At 32.4% G+C, this 20,604-nt stretch overlaps 1 long non-coding RNA gene across 4 annotated transcripts in view; it reads right to left on the minus strand.

The window, feature by feature from the left end:
- LOC126264217 (uncharacterized) overlaps positions 1 to 18,686 on the minus strand; it is a 136,459-nt gene extending 117,773 nt beyond the window's left edge. For all 4 annotated transcript variants that reach the window (XR_007546980.1, XR_007546979.1, XR_007546977.1 and 1 more), the window contains exon 1: positions 18,580 to 18,686. This is a non-coding gene — a long non-coding RNA (uncharacterized LOC126264217). The remainder of the gene's footprint in view (positions 1 to 18,579) is intronic.
- Positions 18,687 to 20,604: the final 1,918 nt, after the last annotated feature.

Genomic DNA, 20,604 nt, shown 5'->3' on the forward strand with positions numbered 1-20,604 from the left:
AACGAGGTAAACAAGCAAGGATACCCTTTACTGACAGAGAAGTAAGAAGTAAGCAGTTACTGAATATTGTTCATTCAGACATCTGCGGACCAATGCGAGTCAGAACCAGTGGTGGATCAAGATATCTTCTAACATTTAGGTGTATTTTCTCATGTCAAAAGGAGAATTTCTTGAAATATTTAAGGAGTACTAAAGAACTGTCGAAAAACAAACTGGTAATGGAATTAAGAGAAAATTAGCTGAGAAATCAAGATCAAAGAATGCTAAGTGTTTTTTGGAATAGAAATTAACCAAAGCAAGAAAGGAGTAACACTTAAACAAAAAAAATATATTTTAGAGAAATTCAGAATGATAGATTACAATCCAGTTAAAACATCCTATGACTGCCACTCAAAAGTTACCAGAGATTTAAAAATGTTTAAAGTCCCCACACGATACTGAGAATTAATTGGTAGTCTAATGTAGTCTAATGCAGCCGATCAAAACTGGGGCTTTACAATAATTAGCTGTGTCTTTCTGACAATCGAACCTGGATTTGAGGCGCTTTTTCAGTTTCTTATTTCACCGTTTTTGTCTCTTAATAGGAACTTATTCTGAAATGGAACTGGCGAAGTGCCGTGTGGTCCCAATAGGACTCTGAAGCACTCGAACTTCTTGCAGGCACGCTTGCTGTTTTCGCATTTCATGACCGCTAATTCAGTTATTAAATTGTTTATAGTACGAAAACCAAAACTTAATTCAGTTGTTTCTTGAATTGGTAACCAAGGTTACCAACCAAGTAAACAATTTTTTTTATTTGTCTGAATTTAGTAACTAACTAATTTCAGACAAAAGATGGACAGATTTCAGTAGTTGCTACCCAAACTTGGAGAAATGACGATCGTTACCGCTGCCATTGGTAACGACAGAAAAGACTTTTATTGTTAGCAACTTTTGTCAATTGTTCAAAGTGTGGTTAGCAACCAGGGAATATTGTTGATAGTAACAATTTTGGTGTGAGTTGTTTGTCATTCTTCTGTTTGAATTTAGTTGTAATAGTTACCAAATTCGAAAGAGAAGGGTTGTTAATTTGGCTGGTAACATCGGTTACTAAATCAATAAACTATGTGTAGTGTCCGGAAAAGAGACAAGCTAAGTGAAAATCTCAATAAAAACCAAATGTCTGCCGACGTTTCCAGAGGTACCCGATTTCCTTAGTGTTCAAATTTATGTATATTGAATTGTATTAAAGCATTGCATATTCTTCAGACAACAGAAGTATGTTTTACTTTTGATTAATAAACATATCACCTTCATTGCTGTTGGAACCTGAATATGTACAAAATGTAATTTGATTTCAAAACTGAACTGAACTGAACAATTATTTGGTAACTTACAATTTCATCGTTGAAAAGACGAAAACTACAAAAGAAATAAGTATTTAGTCTTTACACGTGAGCTGTTTGTTTCGTTTTTTAGCTTTCAATGCAAACACAAATTTAAGCAATATCGTTTTGTCATGAAAATATTTTGGTTTATATTCAAAAAATAATAATAATTTTTTCCAGATTGATGTTTTTAATGAACTCAGAAGTCAGATTTATCTAGTAATAGAGGTCCTTATGATATTCCTTCTACAGCATTGAATGAATTGTGGATTATCATTAACAAAGCCTCTAAAAATGGAATTTAACTTGTATTTAAAATGTGCTTTATTTCCTAATGTACAGAAAAAATCATTTATTACACCTACCTTAAAGAATGGAGATAGTTTACTTGTAACAAATTTAGGCCTGTATGAAAAATGTTTTGTATTCCATAATTGTCCAAAAAAATTCATTTTCAAAATAGTTCCAAAATATTATAAATGAGAGTCAACATGGATTTTGCAAATGTAAATCTTCTGCGACCAACCTTCTTATTTATAACAATTCGACAGTTGTTGCTCTTGAAAATCATTTACAGGTTGATGTTGTTTATACAGACTTTTAAAAGGCATCTGATAGAATCTGCCATGATTTATTGTTTGCTGAACTAGCTGGGATGGAGTTGTCAAGTAAGTTTTCCACTGTAGATAATCATAACGATTGTAATGTAAAGTGATTAGTTTTTTAAAAAAAATAAATCAACATTATTTTCGAAAGTTACACTTTACATAAAAGATTTTAATGTAATATGTTTGAAATTTAGAAATGTGTAACAGATTAGGCGGTAGTTTATCTAGAAAAATTGGTTTGGCTCAAACTAAAATAAATTTGCGTAAATGTAAATGAAAAACTGGTGAATATTCTGGTGCACTGATTGCAGAACAATTTTTAGATGGGATGGACAGTAATTTAGCATATAAATTCCAGCTTAAAGTATGCGTTATTGTTGAAGAAGAAATAATGTGTAGAAATAGTTAATCTTTCCATTTCTCTGTTAACATCAACTATTATTGACAAGTAATTAATAAGTCAACTTAGTTGTCACGCCCTTCCATATTCTGTCATTGTCAAAACTTTTCGGGTTATTCATCAAACACTCTAATACCCTCAAAAATTATTTCTTATTACAAATTGCAAATTTAAATAAAGCATCCTAAGAACTCCATTTACAACTCAACGCATATGGAGAGTTACTACCACGATTTTAATATATTTTTAAAGCAAGTATGGAACATATAAGTAAAACAAGTAATCGTGTCTCACTTCTTGAATGTCTATAATTTCGTAAGCGTTCCTTTTAATTATGTTGCCCTTGTTTCACTATAAAGTAGATTTTTAGAAAAATAATGGTTAATAGGATTCCAGGTTCTGCGATGCTTTGTCGTATAAAATAACCTCTTTTTATAATCGGTATCGCGATTATAAGATCAGCAATTAACCAGAACGGAAATACTTCAACATTAGTTGACTAAGTTGTCAGAAAGTTGTCAAAACGTGCGTACTCGATAGCAACTCTCAAGAAAACGTGGAGACACTAAAAATATATATGTAATAAATCAACAAAAGAATGCTATTACTTATAAATTTCTACTGTAAAAAGATTGCAAATCTTTACGCAGAAAATTGTAGAATAGAAATCAATATTTCATGATTTGGTTCAAAAGTTGTGTTGACATTATTTGAACTTGTCATCCAAACATGAGGAATCTAAATAATTTTCGTCATAAAATTAGCAAATATGGAAACATTGGTATCTTAGTGTTGTGGGAGAGTGATAACCCAACCAAAAGTGAAAGAGAAAAATTCAGTGCATAGTTGAAAATTGTCGCTCACTAATTCAAGCTGAAAGAATCAACCACGTTAATTTACTGTTGATTTAAAAAAGTGAAATATTTAAACAATTACAATAATGGCAACTTTTTGTTTGAGGATTTCGATTACGAGTGCTGAAAAATCACGGAAATCACGAACTTTCAAGTTTCAGTAGCAACGAAGGAATTTTGTTTATCAAATAAAAGAAAATAACATTTATGTTGCTAAGATTACGTTTCCTTGTGACATTTGCCACACGTTACAATATAAACAAAACGTCCAATGACCAATTAAACCATATTCGAAATATGTAATTTAGAAAAAAGTTGTCATCTTTCAAGTAATTTTGATTTGTTTCTTTCATTGTATTAAAATTACATCAAATTGTGGTTATATTTTTATTATATTTCTATTTGTTTTAATTGACAGTGTCATCAAATTGACAGAGAAAAGAAATATCGAGATGATTTTTCGATTTGTTATAATAACTTTAATGACAGTGATTCATTTATTTAATGACCACGTTACAAATCACATCTGTGTGTGAAATGATATGGACAAATTGCACGTGTTGATTACCAGGAAACTTTTGCACAAACAATCAGTTCAATACGATCGTTACCATCTTTGGCTGTACAAAATAATCACAAAATCAAGTAACTAGACGTAAAAACAGCATTTTTATATGGAGAACTTGAAGACACCTATTTATGACTTAACAAGAAGGGTTGGATCATGACGAAACCATGGTATGTAAATTGAACAAGTCACCATATGGGTTAAAACAATTCCCTTGCTGCTGGCATGCCAAATTCGACTCTACACCGAAAAGAGTTTTAGTATTTATATGGAACAAATTTTAAACAGAATTGAAATGACTAATGCTGATCCTAATACTGTTCCAGTCGACCCTAACATAAAGCTACAGTAGGAAGATACTACCTCACTTCTGCTCTTCATAATAACACAGCTCGTTCCGTCAAATTTTATTTGGCTACCATCGCAAATAATCTGACTTAGAGACAATAGATTTGTTGCCAATTTAGGAACACATAATACTTTTGTAAAAAGCACGCACCTTTTTGTTTTGACCTTCATCGTCATAATGGTCCAACCTCACTTGTTCTGAGCATTGCACAGATTATACTTTGTTGTTTGCGACTCTGATTTTATGTATGACAGGAGCCGTCATATTTTCAAGCATGTTCTTACGTCTTGTCATGTGTGACGATGCATCGGAAGCCACTTACCATGGGTCATTTTGGCTGGATGTTGCCTCAAACGCAGCAGCATATGATGAACTACTTGCTTTTTGTTGAACATTCTTGGTTCTGGATTTGCATTTGAGGACTTTTATGACCTTACTTGTTACAAGTGTAGCACCTTGGACCCTTACTTTGTTTCTGTGGTTGTTTTTAATTTTCTTGATGACAGACAATACTGTTGAGTCACTTTCAGGTTGTTTAACATCTTGTGATAGTTTTGATTTCACAGAAACAGAAGGCATCTTCATGCCGGAGCTTTCAATAGCAATAATCATTGGTTGATAGGATTCTGGTAGACCGGAGAGTAGCACTGTAAATAGCCATTCATCGTCAACTTCGAAACCAATGTTTCTGAGCTTGTGAGCGGTACACATTATTTTACTCATAAATTTCTCTACGTTTTAACATGCAGTATGTGAAGTATTACAGAGATCATGCAGCAGCCCATCACAGCGTGTCAACCAAGATTTATCCCATACTTATTTTGCAGTACTACTCTCTTGTATGTGCACGTAATTTATTGAGTCAACTAGTAAATTTATCTTAGTTTTTGCCTTTGTGTCTCGTTTTGTGTCCACAATGACACATGTGGGGGGTTTTATGCAGTCCACAACTTCTCTTACTGTAGATGTGTATTTACAGCAAATCGCTAGGTTACGTAATTATCTCGGCCGGTTAACTTTTCAATTAATGCCAATTGATTGTTTGCTGACAATTTAAGAACCCTTATTCCAAATGTTACGAGAAATCACCTTTCTATTGTCGTATTGACGTTTTAGGTTAACTTTATTACTTTTCTCAGTAAATAAGTCTTTCTGGGCTTAAAAGAATTTATTATTTCTCAAGAAAAATTTATATTTAAGAATTTAGTGTTAAAATTACAACTTAACTGTCCACAGGCGCACAATTCAAATTACAATTTTAACAGTTTATGTGTAGTTTCAGTGCACTCCTACCTGGTCATCGCATCAGTTACAATTGGCATCCCAAGAGGAGATGAAACATTATTTGTTTTAAGTTGTGTCAAAATTGTTCATTCTTTATAGTAGTGTAAGCTACATTGCGCTGTAAATTAGATTTTTTTTAGAAGAATCCTTCAAGTAAACTAATTAGGGTTAACAAGACAGCATTAAGTTAACTAAGGAAAGCATATTATCAAATTTAGTACGCTGGGTCAGCTCCTGGTGTAATATTTATACGATACACATTCTCCACATTTTGGCAGATTGAAATAACCTCTTTCCGTAATTCGCCAAAGAGCATTATAGGATCGGATACCGAACAAAATAAAATTACACAAAGATCAGTTGTCAAGATTGTCAAGGAGTTGTCAAAGAATACGAACCGTATTCCATATCAGTCTTCACAATATTGCCAAACTAATTTAAGTGTTTCTTTTCTATGAAAACTTTTTTCTAAATGTTAGTGTATTGACCTTTTTGCTTTAATTCAATTCAAAATACATAAATTTGACCACTGAACAATTTCTAACATTATCTCAGTCATCTAAATCTTATCAATATTAAAATTTGCCCTAATATATATTATTCTTTTCCTTGAAAAATATTACATTTTACCAGTGTGCGTTTATATTCGGATTCAAACTCAGATAAATAAACTATATGTAGTTTGAGGAGAAAAGACAATCCAAGTGAAAATCTCAATAAAACCCAAAAGTCTGCCGGCGCTTCAAGAGGCCTTAAGATTAAAATATCGGAACTAGAGGGTGAACTACAACGAATGAAAGTAAGTAATGCAGTAAGCTGTCTGCTAAACTACAGACACCTTCGGTAAATCCTGGAAATACTCCTACTTCTAACACCAATCCTTTCTCCCAACTAGCCACCCCACACCTCCGAAACGCAAAAGTTTTCCACGAAGTGGGTCACGCCTATAAAAGTGATGTCGAAATCGTCTGATGATGACGCACCCCTGTGCTCACCGAAAAGACATGAAAGTACTGGAAGTCTTTATATCCATTATGGTCAAAAGCCAAAAGTGAATAATTGGAACAGTTTACCAGCATCTGGTTCTGATTTTTATTCCAATCATTGTGCATCAGTGGATATATTTTTAGTAACTGGAGATTGAAACCTGCCCCGAGTGAATTGGACTAATGATGAGTTTAGTGTTTTCATGAGTTCTGAGGTTTACTCATTAAACTATCACTTGTCATTAGTTGATTGGGATTTACTTTTAAGCAATATGGATGTTAATGATTGAGAGCACAAATCTTATGAAATTTTATACAATATGTTCCAACTTGATCTACCTGTAAAAATAATTAAGAACTATGTTTCTTAAGTTGTTCTATAAAGAGCTTATGACATTAACAATTCATTATTCATTTGCAGATATTTGAATTTCGTTGTCATAAGCAAAATTAAATATTTTTCATAAAATCAAGTAGCCCAAAAAGATTTCTTTATTTGGTTACCACAAAACTTTAATCAGTTCATATCGAAACCTACCTCTCTTATACATAATTTGTTTTCAGAATAAATTCAATAAATTAAGATTGAAATCTGAAAGTACGATGTAAAAGGCAAATGCTGGAAAGATTCTAGTGGCCCAAGAATTGGATTTAAATGTACGTATAATTTTCATCTGTATTCAAGATTTTTATAATTAATGATATATCTTATGCTAAAACACACACAATTAAATTATTTAATTTAAATAAAAAACAAATAAGCTATTTCGACGATTCGTTGGACATCAGGAATTGACACATCGACAGACTGATTACTATCATATAAATGAAGATGAAATGTGCTATGACAAAGCCACATATCGGGAAATATGAAAAAAAAATCCAAGAAATCAAAAAAAGTACAAGCAAAAATCCCAATAAAGAAGAAAACAGCATTACCAAAAGTTCTACCAAAAAGGCTGAGGACTGGAATGTTCCCGTTGGAGTTCCACATATCTGTCTGTGTATAAAGCAGGTACTTTCATTTTGAGAATTAAGCATGTTTATAATAATTATAATATTATAATTGTGGCGAAGAAATTTTTCCTATTGTAATCTGTACTCTATGACGGTAAATGCGTTTCCTAAATAATTATGTTGTATACATATTATAAATAATTATGTTATATATAGCTGTAAATCTTTCTACTGAAAAATTGTTTGTTGAAAAAATCGACAATGTGTCGAAACCATTTTATAACACCAAACTAAATTTTCGACTTAAGTTAAACTAAGTAATTTTATTTGTAAAGTTAAGTTATATTTAATTATTTGTGAATCTCATTTATAGTCTTCCAGTGTAGGTTGAAATATAAGGATGAGATTGATTCGAAACAGTTCTACCATCAACAATATTATAACAAATCGAAAAATCATCACGATATTCCTTTGCTCTGTCAATTTGCTGACACTGTGGATTCAAACGAATAGAAATATAAGAAAAGATATAACTGAACCACAATTTGGTGAAATACAATATAAGAATGAAATCAAGTTTTGCTTGGGAAAAGACAACTTTTTTGCTAAATTACATACTTCTGACATATGTCATAAGGAAACGTAATCTTAGCAACATAAATGTTATTTTATTTTTTGACAAACAATTGGTTGCTATTGAAACTTGAAATAAATGTCGACGAGAGATCTGCAACTGATTTGATTTCAATGACTTTCAGGGCACGTAATCTAAACCTTGAGACAGTAAGTTGCTATTTTTGTAACTGTTTAAATATTTCACCTTTTTAAATCAACAGTAAATTCACGTAGGTGATTCTCTCAGCTTGAATAACTGAGCGACAGATTTCAACACTGAAATTTTCTTTTTCAACATTGTTTATGACCCTCAAATGATATACTAATCTTTCCATATTTGATAATTTTATATCGCAAATTATTTAGATTCTTCATGTCTGGATGACAAATTCAAATAATATCAACACAACTTATAAACCAAATCATAAAATAGTAATTTCTATTTTACAATTTTCTGCGTAAATATTGATTTGCAATCTTTGTTCGGTTGAAACTTATAATTAATGGCTTTATCATTTGCAGTTCTGCTAAAATTTTCATCTACTTTGGTGCATATATATTTTTGGTGTCTCCATATTATCTTGACAGTATGCCTGTTTTGACAACACACTGACAACATCGAGAACTAAAGATGGAGTATTTTCGTTCTGCTTATTCGCGATTCTGATCATAGAATGAAGGTATTTTATAATACCAAACATCGCGGACCCTTGTATCCTATTAAGCAGTATTCTTCTAAATTATCTATAATAATAATAATAATAATAATAATAATAATAATATCATAATTGAAATGAAAGTATATGCTCCTATAGACATTCAAGAAGTGAGACACAATTTACTTGCTTTACCTATATGCTCCATACTTGCTTTAAAAATATGTTAAAATCGTGGTAGTAACTCTCCATATGCGTTGGGATGTACATGGAGTTCTTAGGATGCTTTATTTAAATTTGCCATCTGTAAAAAGAAATAATTTTTGAGGGTATTGCAAAAATTATCTTCAAAAATTGATTGAATATATCATATTGTAGAAGAGATTGAAAAACGCAGTGACCAAAGGTTTTTTTGAAAGAAGGAAAATGTCGGAGCGATTTTTAATTAGGGATGACTCAATTTGATTATACGTCGATGTAGTGCACTGATTCAGTTAACCAAAGGGGCGGTATATATAACACGATATTGTACACTAAATATTCTCTGTACTATGTAATATTGTATAACTTTGATTAACTTTTGATATATATACAAATCGGAATTCTTTTTACAGTTTTTAAGACATCTTGGTGTTTTGATAATATATCATATGCCTAACTTTACTTAAATGAATTTTAATATGATTGGTAATATTTTGATTCAGCAAAATTAAAGCCCACGGGAATTTTTCATGAGACTTGATTTTCGAGAATTTCATGACGAATTAACACTATTTGAAATCAGAGCTCTAAAATAGATTAGATAGAATAAATTAGTGTAACTGTTCCAATATGATTAATAAATGCAACAAATTATGTAGCTAAGGGAAATCAAATTTAAAAAACAATACAACACTTGAGGCTTGAGTAATACCATATGGAATAAATAATGAAATTATTTACTAACAATTTCTTAAAACAGGAGAATAAGTTTTTGAGAACTCTGGTCCTGTACGTTTGTTTTGAAAACTAACTGACAACTGATATATCAGTTATTTCATTTTGCTTGTTGGTCGATTTTATATTGGCGATACCAAATATAGAAAGATGATATTCTAAATTGTAGAGATATTCTGAACACAGTATTCTATAATAATAATGGAGGAGCTATCCTTCTGTGACAGTTAACAGTGAAACATTCTTCTGATACAATTTAATTTACAATGCGAAAAAACATCTTATTATTGAAAATAAAGCTTACGCTATAACAGAGTCAAGAATTGAGACACAATTTTCTTAGAAAAGCTTTCATTTGGAATACCGATCAGACATGTGTCAGATGATGATATTCTTCCAGGTAAATAGAAAGGAAGAAGAACTGCCTTCGTTGCTATTGAACCCAGATTATGTACAAAACTATTTTTTGGTAAATTTACCTTCTAAACTTGTTCATTTAGTTATGGCGAAGAGCACAAAAAACTTTTATTTATCTTCTAAAGGGTTCTTATCCCATCAAATAACATTCGCAAAGTTCAATTTATATTGTGCATCACAATCTTCAAGTTTTGATTCACCACCACGATTTGAACTTTATTTTAAAGCAAGTATGGAGCATGTAGGTAAAGTAAATTGTGTTTCACCTCTTGAATGTTTATAAAGATTTTTTAGAAAAATACTAATTAATAGGATCCCAGGTTCCTAGAATCGCGATCATAAATCAGCAACTAAGGCCAAGTTGTCCAATTTGTCAGCTCTCAAGAAAACGTGGAGACACTTAAAATATATATGCACAAACGTAGATGAAAATTTCAACAAAATTACAAATGTTAGAGCTATTAATTATAAATTTCATCTGAACAAAGATTGCAAATCAGCAAATTGTAAAGTAGAAATCACTTTTTCATGATTTTGTTAATAAAATGTGCTGACATTATTTGAAGTTGTCATCTAGAGATGAGGAATCTAATTAAATTTTGACATAAAATTAGCAAATTTGGAAAGATTGGTATCTTAGTGTTATTTGAGGGTAATAATCTAACCAAACGTGATAGAAAAATTTCAGTACCTAGTTGTAATTTGCCGCTCACAAATTCTTGCTTAAAGAATCAACTAGGTGAATTATCTTTTGATTTAAAAAGGTGAAATATTTAAACATTTACAATAATAGCAACCTACTGTCTGAAGGTTTCGATTACGAGTCACTGAAATCAAATCAGTTGCAGATCTCTCGTCGACATTTATTTTGAATCAAAGAAATACTGTCTGTGATTCTGCAGATAATTAACATGTGAATAGAAATTGTTTTTGTTAACATTGTTAACTTTATACTTAAATGCCGATATATATTTTGTTGCTAAGAGAGGTGAGGGATGTCGTCTTTCAAGTAAATTTGATTTGATCTTACATTGTATTAATATTACATCAAGTTGTGGTTCAGTTATATTTTTTGGTATAATTCTATTCGTTTGAATCCACAGTGTCAACAAATTGACAGAGCTAAGGAATATCGAGATGAGATGAGTTATACTAAATGGTAGAACTGTTCCGAATCAAATTCATTCTTATATTTCAACCCACACTAATTGACTATAAATGTGATTCCCAAATATTTATATATAATATAACTTTCCAAATAAAACTACTTTGTGTACCTTTAAGTTATGTGGTTAATTTAATATAAGTTTGGTTGTTAATAAATGGTTTCGACCCATTGTCGATTTTTTTAACCTTCAGCTATTCAGTGGAGGTACTGAGTTATATGGAACATATTTTTTTAGGAAACACATTTAGTGATTACAGTACAGATTAAAATTTAAGGAAAAATTACTTCGGCACTAATCTAAAATTATAATTGCTATAAACAAGCTTCATTCTCAGATGATAGATGAGTTGAAACCTAGATCCACACTATGGAAACATTTCCATAAAATGAAAGTACTTGCTATATACAGAGATAGATATGTGGAACTCCAACGGAAATATTCCAGTCCTCAGTCTTTTTGGTAGAACTTTTGAATACGGTTTCTTGGTAATGATGTTTTCTTCTTTATTGTTATTTTTTTTTGTACTTTTTTCGGATTTCTTGGATTTTTATTCATATTTCATAGCCTCAGAGAAAATATTTGCCGACGTCGTCAGGTTTTGTCGTGGCTCATTTCATCTTCATTTATATGATAGTAATCAGCCTTTCCATGTGAACGTAACTCGTCGTGCCCAACGAATCGTCGAAATACTTTAAAAAAGATATATAAAATTAATATTAAAGATTAATTTTATTATATATACCAATTTTATTTGTTTTTCATTTAAATTATATAATTTAATTTTGTGTTTTAACATAAAATATGTCATTAATTATAAAAATCTGGAATACAGATGAAAATAATACTTACATTTAAATCCAATTCTTGGGCCACTTGAATCATTACACCATTTGCTTTTTGCATCGTACTTTAAGATTTCAATCTTAATTTATTCTGAAAACAAATTAATTAGGTATTAATGTGTTGTTTTAAGGAGCGTCATATACATGAAAGTTCTTATTCTTTGTTTAGTTGGGATTCCTGTAAGTAAATTAATGAATTTAGACAAAAATATTACCTAAAAATAACAGTTTGATACGATATGTTTCATTTCTAGCATTACTATACACAAGTATTTCTTCCGATTATCATTTCCAATGAGGCAGGGACTCAATAATAAAAGCGAGAATATTTAACTAATAATTTTGAATTGAAGCGTAGGAGCAACTTCAGAGAAATGTGGTTCGTATGAAGTGTTTGAACTGATTAAAGTTTGGAGGTAAACAAGTAAAGAAAACTTTTTGGTCTACCTGATTTTATGAACAAAATTGAAATTAGTTTATGACAACGAAATTCAAATGTCTACAAATGAATAACGAATAGTTAATGTTATAAGCTCTTTAGAGAACAACTTAGGAAACTTAGTTTTTAATTTTTTTACATGTAGATAAAGTAGGAACATATTGTATAGAATTTCATAAGACACAATCAACCAATGATAATTGATAGTTTAAAGTGTAAACCTCAGTACTCATGCAAACACTATACTTACTCATCATTGGTCCAATTCACTCGAGGCAAGTTATGTTAGAATATCTAGACATCGTGTATAACGGTTGTGATGACAACGGAGAATAAAAACAACAGAAGAGCGTAGTTATAGAAACAGAGTTAAGTTGTATGAGCAGAGTTAGTTGTGTACAGCCCACCAATGTTGTAAAATAGTTAATAAGCGTTTTACTGAGTACCTTGCATTATCATTCCACGTCGCCTTGTAAGCAGGCATATTCTAACTATTAACTTTTGTGTTTTGACCTTAATGGAAACAAATACTTCCAGTGCTTCCGTGTCCTTACGGTGAGCACAGGGGTGCGTCGTCAGGATTTCGAGAACACCTCCATAGGCGTATCCCACTTTGTGGAAGACTTCTGCGTTTTGGAGGTGTGGGGAGGCTGGTCGGGAGGAAGGATTGGTGTTAGGGTTAGAAGTAGGAGTACTTCCAGGATTTACGGATGGTATCTGTAGCTTAGCAGACAGCTTAATGCATTACTTACTTTCATTCGTTGTAATTCACCCTCTAGTTCCGAGATTTTAATCTTAACGTCTAGTTTTCAGGTACCTCTTGGCTTATCTTTTTCGCGGACTCTACACATGGTTTATTGGTTTAGTAACCGAGGTTACCAGCCAAATTAACAACTCTTCTCTTTTGTCTGAATATGGCAACTCTTATAACTAAATTCAAACAGAAGAACGAACGCTATCTCTAACTCCATTTGGGGGTCTGATGTCGGTGTGGCGCTTTGCCGAATTTTGCTGTTGTTACTTACTTTAGATGGTTAACTCTTTCGGAACTTCGAACGGAGTCGTGCTCAGAGTTTACCGCGCGGTTGACCTTTCTTTCTGCCAATAAAACCTGGATTTGAACCACCTTTTCCTTTTCTTCATTCACGGTTTTTGTCTCTTAGTATGAACTTCTTGTGGAACGGAACTGGCGATGTGCCGTCCGGTTCCAATAGGATTCGGAACCACTCGACCTTTTGCAGGCACGCTTGCTGTTTTCGCATTTCATTATCGCTAATTCGGTTATTAAACTGTCTATAGTACGGAAACAAAAATTTAATTCAGTTGTTTCTTGGATTGGTAACCAAGGTTACCAGACAAGTAAACAAATTTTTTCATTTGTCTGAATTTGGTAACTAACTAAATTCAGACAAAAGAGGGACACTAAATAAAAACAAAAATATCACTACAAACACTTTTGAAAACTGAGGTGTGAGTGTGATGAGAATAATAGTCGATGTTACAAGAAAACTAATCGTTTATTATATTATTACAAAGTGTGCACTCGGCTAGAAACGTCAAAGACTAAAAACTAAGAACCAAAAACCCTTCGTAGCATGACGCTTGCGTTAGGGCATCTATACAGAGGGGTTCCAAGCATCAATGTGCAATTTCATTCCTTAACAAACACTTTTCCGTAGTTGCTACTCAAATTTGGATAAATGACGATTGTTACCGCTGCCATTGGTAACGACAGAAAGGTCTCTTATTGTTAGCGACTTTTGTCAATTGTTCAAAGTGCACCAGGAAATATTGTTGATAGTAACAATTTTTGTTTGAGTTGTTCGTCCTTCCTCTGCCTGCATTTAGTTATAATAGTTACCATAATCGAAAGAGAAGAGTTGTTAACGCTAATCCCAAATCTTTATCCCAACCAGCCACCCCCACTCCTGCAAAGTCTTCCAGCTCCAAAACTCAGGAACTCGGTCACCCCCAAGGAGGTGATGTCGAAATTGTCTAACTACAATGCACCAGTTATGGTTCAGTATTCAAATTTATGTATATGGAATTGTATTAAAGTATTTTAGACCAAGTACACTAAGAATTGGAAGAGACTTCTCATAGAGAAGAAACTTTTAAATTGGTTTGGGAGAAAACAGCGCTAATGATAAGCCGTCTCAGATCTCAGTTTCGGTTAATATTTTTTGACAGCTCATTGACAATCTTGGCAACTGATCTTTGTGTAATTTCGTTTCGTTTGGTGTCCAATAATATAATGCTCTTTGGCGAATTACTGAGAGAGGTTATTTCAATTTGCCAAAATATGCGGAATAGGAAGGTCCTAATTATGTGATGTGAATTTATAAGTTTAACAGAATTGAAAAAAAGCAGCTAAAAAAGATGTTTAAGTTTTATTATTATCTTATCAAAGAAAATATATAAAATTTTGATATTTGTTAGGAATAGCAATGTCTAATTAACAATTCACACACTTTTGTCGATGCATATTCTTCAGACAACAAAAGTATGTTTTACTTTTGATTAATAAACATATCGCCTTCATTGCTGTTGAAACCTGAATATGTACAAAATATCATTTGATTTCAAACCTGATCTTGAACAATTATTTGGTAACTTCTTAAAATTTCGTCATTGAAAAGACAAAAACAACAAAAGAAATAAATATTTACACTTCGATAGCTGTTTGTTTCACTTTTTTGCCTTCCATGCAGACACAAATCTTATATTTTTGTTTATATTCAAAACGTAATTATAATTTTGTCCAGATTGGTGTTTTCAATGAACTCAGAAGTCTTTATTTATCTAGTAATAGAGGTCCTTATGATATTCTTTCTACAGTATTGAATGAATTGTGGATTTTCATTAACAAAGCCTCTAACAATGAAACTTAATATGTTTTTAAAATCTACTTTATTTCGTAACGTACGTAAAAAATCATTTGTTATACCTATCTTAAAGGATGGAGATAGTTTACTTGTTGTTTTCCAAGATTGTCCAAAAAAATCATTTCCAAACTAATTATGCCATAGTTCCAAAATATTATAAATGAGAGTCTACATGAATTTTGCAAATATAAATCTTCTGCGACCAACCTTCTTATTTATAAACTCTCGACAGTTGGTGCTCTTGAAAATCATTTACAGGTTGATGCTGTTTATACAGACATTTAAAAGGCATTTGATAGAATCTGCTATGATTTATTGTTTGCTAAAATAAATGGGCTGGATTTTCCACTGTAAATATTCATAACGATTGTAATGTAAAGTGATTAGTTTTTATAAAAAAATTAATCAACACCATATTCGCAAGTTATACTTTAGATAAAAGATATTAATGTAATGTGTTTGAAATTTAAAAATGAGTAATAGATTGGGCGGTAGTTTTTCTAGAAAAGTTGGTTCGGCTCAAGCTAAACTGAATTTGGGTAAATGTAAAAGAAAAGCTGGAGAATATCTTGATGCGTTTGCCCACACATTAAAGTAGTTTTTTACACAAATACTGCTGTAGGATCCCAGGTTTTGCGATGTTTTGTCGTATAAAATAACCTCTTTCCATAATCGATATCGCGATTATAAGTACAGCAATTAAGCAGAACGAAATACTCTCACATTAGCTGTCAAAATTGCCAGAGTTGTCAAAACGTGCGGACTCCTTAGGAACTCGTTAGGAATATTTAAACAATTACAATAATGGCAACTTGATGCCATTATTGTGGAGATGTCGATTACTAGTCCTGAAAGTCACGGAAATCAAATTAGTTGCAGATCTATCGTCGACATACAAAAACTGTCTGTGATTCTGATAGATAATTAACATGTGAAAAGAAATTGTTTTTGTTAACTTAGTTAACTTTATATTTCCATTAGAATAGATTGCTGCTAAGAGAAGTTCCAACTATTATAATTTAGTTTGAATATGTGATACGGACGACGTGAGGGATGAAATTGAAATCAGGATAACTAGATGTATATACACATAAATAAAATTTTAATTAATTAGTAATTATAAAACTAAACGAACATTTGGGAGTGGGTGTTGGACTGAGTGACATTTTACGAACTTTCAAGTTTCAATAGCAACGAAGGAATTTTGTGTATCAAATAAAAGAAAATAATATTTATGTTGCTAAGATTACGATTCCTTGTGACATATGCCAGACGTTAAAATATAAACAAAACATCCAATGTCTAATTGAACCTTATTCGAAATATGTAATTTAGAAAAAAGTTGTCTTCTTTCAAGTAAATTTGATTTGTTTCTTCCATTTCTTCTTTTATTGATGATCCTTGGTCCTGGATTTGCATTTGAGGACTTTTATGACCTTACTTATTACAAGTGTAGCACCCTTACTTACTTTGTTTCTTGTGGTTGGTATTGTTGACTGAGAATACTGTTGAGTCACTTTCAGGTTGTTTAACATCTTGTGATAGTTTTGATTTCACAGAAATTGAAGTTATCTTCATGCCGGAGCTTTCAATAGCAATAATCACTGGTTGATAGGAGGACTCTGGTAGACCGGAGAGTAGCAATGTAACTAGCCATTCATCGTCAACTGCGAAACCAATGTTTCACAGCTTGTGAGCAATACACATAATTTTGCTCACATATTTCTCTACGTTTTGACATAGAGTAAGTGAAGAATTATAGAGATCATGCAGCAGCCCATCACAGCATGTCAACCAAGAGTCATCAAATACTTATGAAAACGTATCCCATACTTCTTTTGCAGTACAACTCTCTTGTATGTGCACGTAATTTATTGAGTCAACTAGTAAATTTATCTTAGTTTTTGCCTTTGTGTCTCGTTTTGTGTCCACAATGACACATGTGGTGGGGTCTATGCAGTTTCACAACTCCTCTTGCTGTAGGTATGATTTTAAAGCAAATCGCCACGTTACGTAATTATCTCGGCCGGTTAACTTTTCAATTAATGGCAATTGATTGTTTGCTGACAATTTAAGAACCCTTATTCCAGATGTTACGAGAAAACACTTTTCAATTGTCGTATTGACGTTTTAGGTTAACTTCATTACTTTTCTCAGTAAGTAAACCATTCTCGGCTTCCCTGGGCTTTTCTGGCTCCATAACCTGTTAATTTTTCTTAAAAGAATTTTTTATTTCAGGAGAAAAACTTATATTTAAGAATTTAGTGTTAAAATTACAACTTAACTGTCTACAGACGCACAATTCAAATTACAATTTTATCAGTTTATGTGTAGTTTCTACTGGTCATCGCATCAGTTACAATTGGATTCCCAAGAGGAGATGAAACATTATTTGTTTTAAGTTGTGTTATAATTTTCCTTTCTATGTAAAAGCGTAAGCTACATTGCGCTGTAAATTAGATTTTTTTTGAGAAGAATGCTTCAGGTAAACTACTTTGGGTTAAAAAGACAGCATTAAATTAACTGAGGAATGCATATTATCGGAATTTGTAAGCTGGGTCATCTCCTTGATTAGTATTTATATGATCCCATTTTTCGCACTGAAATATCCTCTTTCTGTAATTCGCCAAAGAGCATTATAGGATCGGACACCAAACAAAACAAATTTACACAAAGATCAGTTGTCAAGATTGTCAGTGAGTTGTCAAAAAATACGAGCCGAAACTGAGACTGAGACGGCTAGCCATAAGCGCTACCAAATAATTTCATTCAATTGGAAACGGTAAATAATTACTTTAATAACAAGGTTATATAAATGTTTGTGATTTAAAGTACTGTAACCTGTATTCCATTTCTATCTACACAGTTCTGCCATACTAATTTAAAAGTTTATTTTCTATGAGAAGGCTCTTCTAATTCTTAGGGTACTTGGTCTAAAATACTTTAATACAATTCAATATACATAAATTTCAACACTGAACCATAAATGGTTCACAATTTCGACATCACCTCCTTGGGAGTGACCGAGTTCCAAGAAGTCTTCTGAGTTTTGGAGCTGCGAGACTTTGCAGGGGATGCAAGGGTGGCTAGTTGGGATAAAGATTTTGGATTAGCGTTAGGAGTAGGGGTACTATCAGAGTTTACCGATAGTATCCCCAGTTTAGACGACAAAGCTGTGTAAGCACTCTTTCACTCTCTGTATCTCACATTCTAGTTCTAAAATTTTATTCCTAAGGAAATCGGGTACCTCTGGAAACGTCAGCAGACTTTTGGGTTTTATTGAGTTTTTCACTTAGCTTTTCTTTTTTCCGGACCCTACACATGGTTTATTGGTTTAGTAACCGAGGTTACAAGCCAAATTAACAGCTCTTTTCTTTCGATTATGGTAACTATTATAACTAAATTCAGACAAAAGAAGGACGAACAACTCAAAAAAATTTGTAATTTTCAACAATATTCCCTGGTTGCTACCCACACTTTGAACAATTGACAAAAGTCGCTAACAATAAGAGACTTTTCTGTCGTTATCAATGGCAGAGGTAACGATCGTCATTTAACAAAGTTTCGGTAGCAACTACGGAAAAGTGTTGGTAGTGATATTTTCGTTTTTATTTAGTGACCCTATTAAAGTTCCTATTAAAAGACAAGAATCGTGAAATAAGAAAAGGAAAAGGAGGCTCAAATCCAGGTTCTATTGGCAGAAAGGAAGGCGGTACCACATCCAACGACACAACTAGTTATTGTAAAGCCCCAGTTTTGATCGGTTACATTAGAGTACATTAGTGGTTTTAAATCTCTGTTAAATTTTGAGTGGCAGTCATACGGTGTTTTAATTGGATTGCAATCTACCATTCTGAATTTCTCCAAAATATATTTTTTTTGTTTTAGTGTTACTCCTTTCTTACTTTGATAAATTTCTATTCTAAAGAAAAACCTTGCAATCTATGATCTTCAATTTCTCAGCTAATTCTCTCTTAATTTCATTACCAGTTTATTTTCGACAGTTCTTTTGTACTCCTTAAATTTTTCAAAAACTTCTCTCTTTGACTTAAGGAAAAAACCTGGCACCACCTATTATATTCGTCTATTAATGTAAGAAGATATCTTGATCCACCGCTGAATTTGACTCGCATTGGTCCGCAGATATCTGAATGGACAATATTCGGTAACTGCTTACTTCTTCCTTCTCTGTCAGTAAAGGGTTTCCTTGCTTGCTCACCTCGTTGACATTGTCACACCACATGGGTAATTTATCATTATCCAATTTATTACCGTGTACCAGTCGCTTTCTGTACAAATCCTGTACGCCTTTATAATGCAGGTACTCTAGTTGTTTATGCCACAGGACCATTTTGTTTGAATTTCTATGCATTATTCACTTGTAGACATTTGAATTTCGTTGTATACCGTACGAAAAATGCTCTTCGTGTCTGGATGTTGTAAGAGATGAATGCACGAAAAAGAGAGAAAAGTTTTGCCCGGTAGTAAGAATCCCTACTCTCAGAGACAATGCGCCGTGCTGGTGCGCGCCGGCGCACAATGTAAATTAATCTTTCCGAATGCATTTAGTAACTCTCCGTATGCGTAGGGATGTAGTTCGAGTTCTTCGGATGCTCCATTTAAATTCCGTAACTTTGTATAATTTTCAATCTGTAAAATAAAATATTTTTTGAGGGTATATCAAAAACAAAAATAAGTATTCTAAAAATAAACTACTTTTTTCAAAATAAAAATGTATCCCAAAAATTATATAAAATATACTAAAAACAACGTCTGCGGAGACGAACCGCATGCTAAACGCAGCAAAACCAAATGATCCCCTCCAGTCAGTTCGGCCCGCCCACATAATTGCATGTATATCTTTCCTTTTTGTTTACAAAGGGATATTGATGTTCCGTCTCAATATGCGAGTAGACACGCTCACCATTTTTGATACGGTATAAACATATTACAATATTTTTCATAAAATTAAGTAGCTCAAAAAGTTTTCTTTATTTGTTTACCACAAACCTCTAATCAGTTCAGACTTTTATTTCATAAGAAACACATCTTTCTGAAGTTGCTCCTACGCTTAAATTCAAAATTAATGGTTAAATATTCTCTCTTTATTAATGAGATAGAACCTGGACCTGGATTTGAACCGCCTTTTCCTTTCCTTCTTTCACGGTTTTTGTCTCTTAGTAGGAACTTCTTGTGGAACGGAACTGGCGATGTGCCGTCCGGTTCCAATAGGATTCGGAACCACTCGACCTTTTGCAGGCACACTTGCTGT

The sequence above is a fragment of the Aethina tumida genome, chromosome 1 (assembly GCF_024364675.1).
Source record: "Aethina tumida isolate Nest 87 chromosome 1, icAetTumi1.1, whole genome shotgun sequence".
Taxonomy (NCBI): domain Eukaryota; kingdom Metazoa; phylum Arthropoda; class Insecta; order Coleoptera; family Nitidulidae; genus Aethina; species Aethina tumida.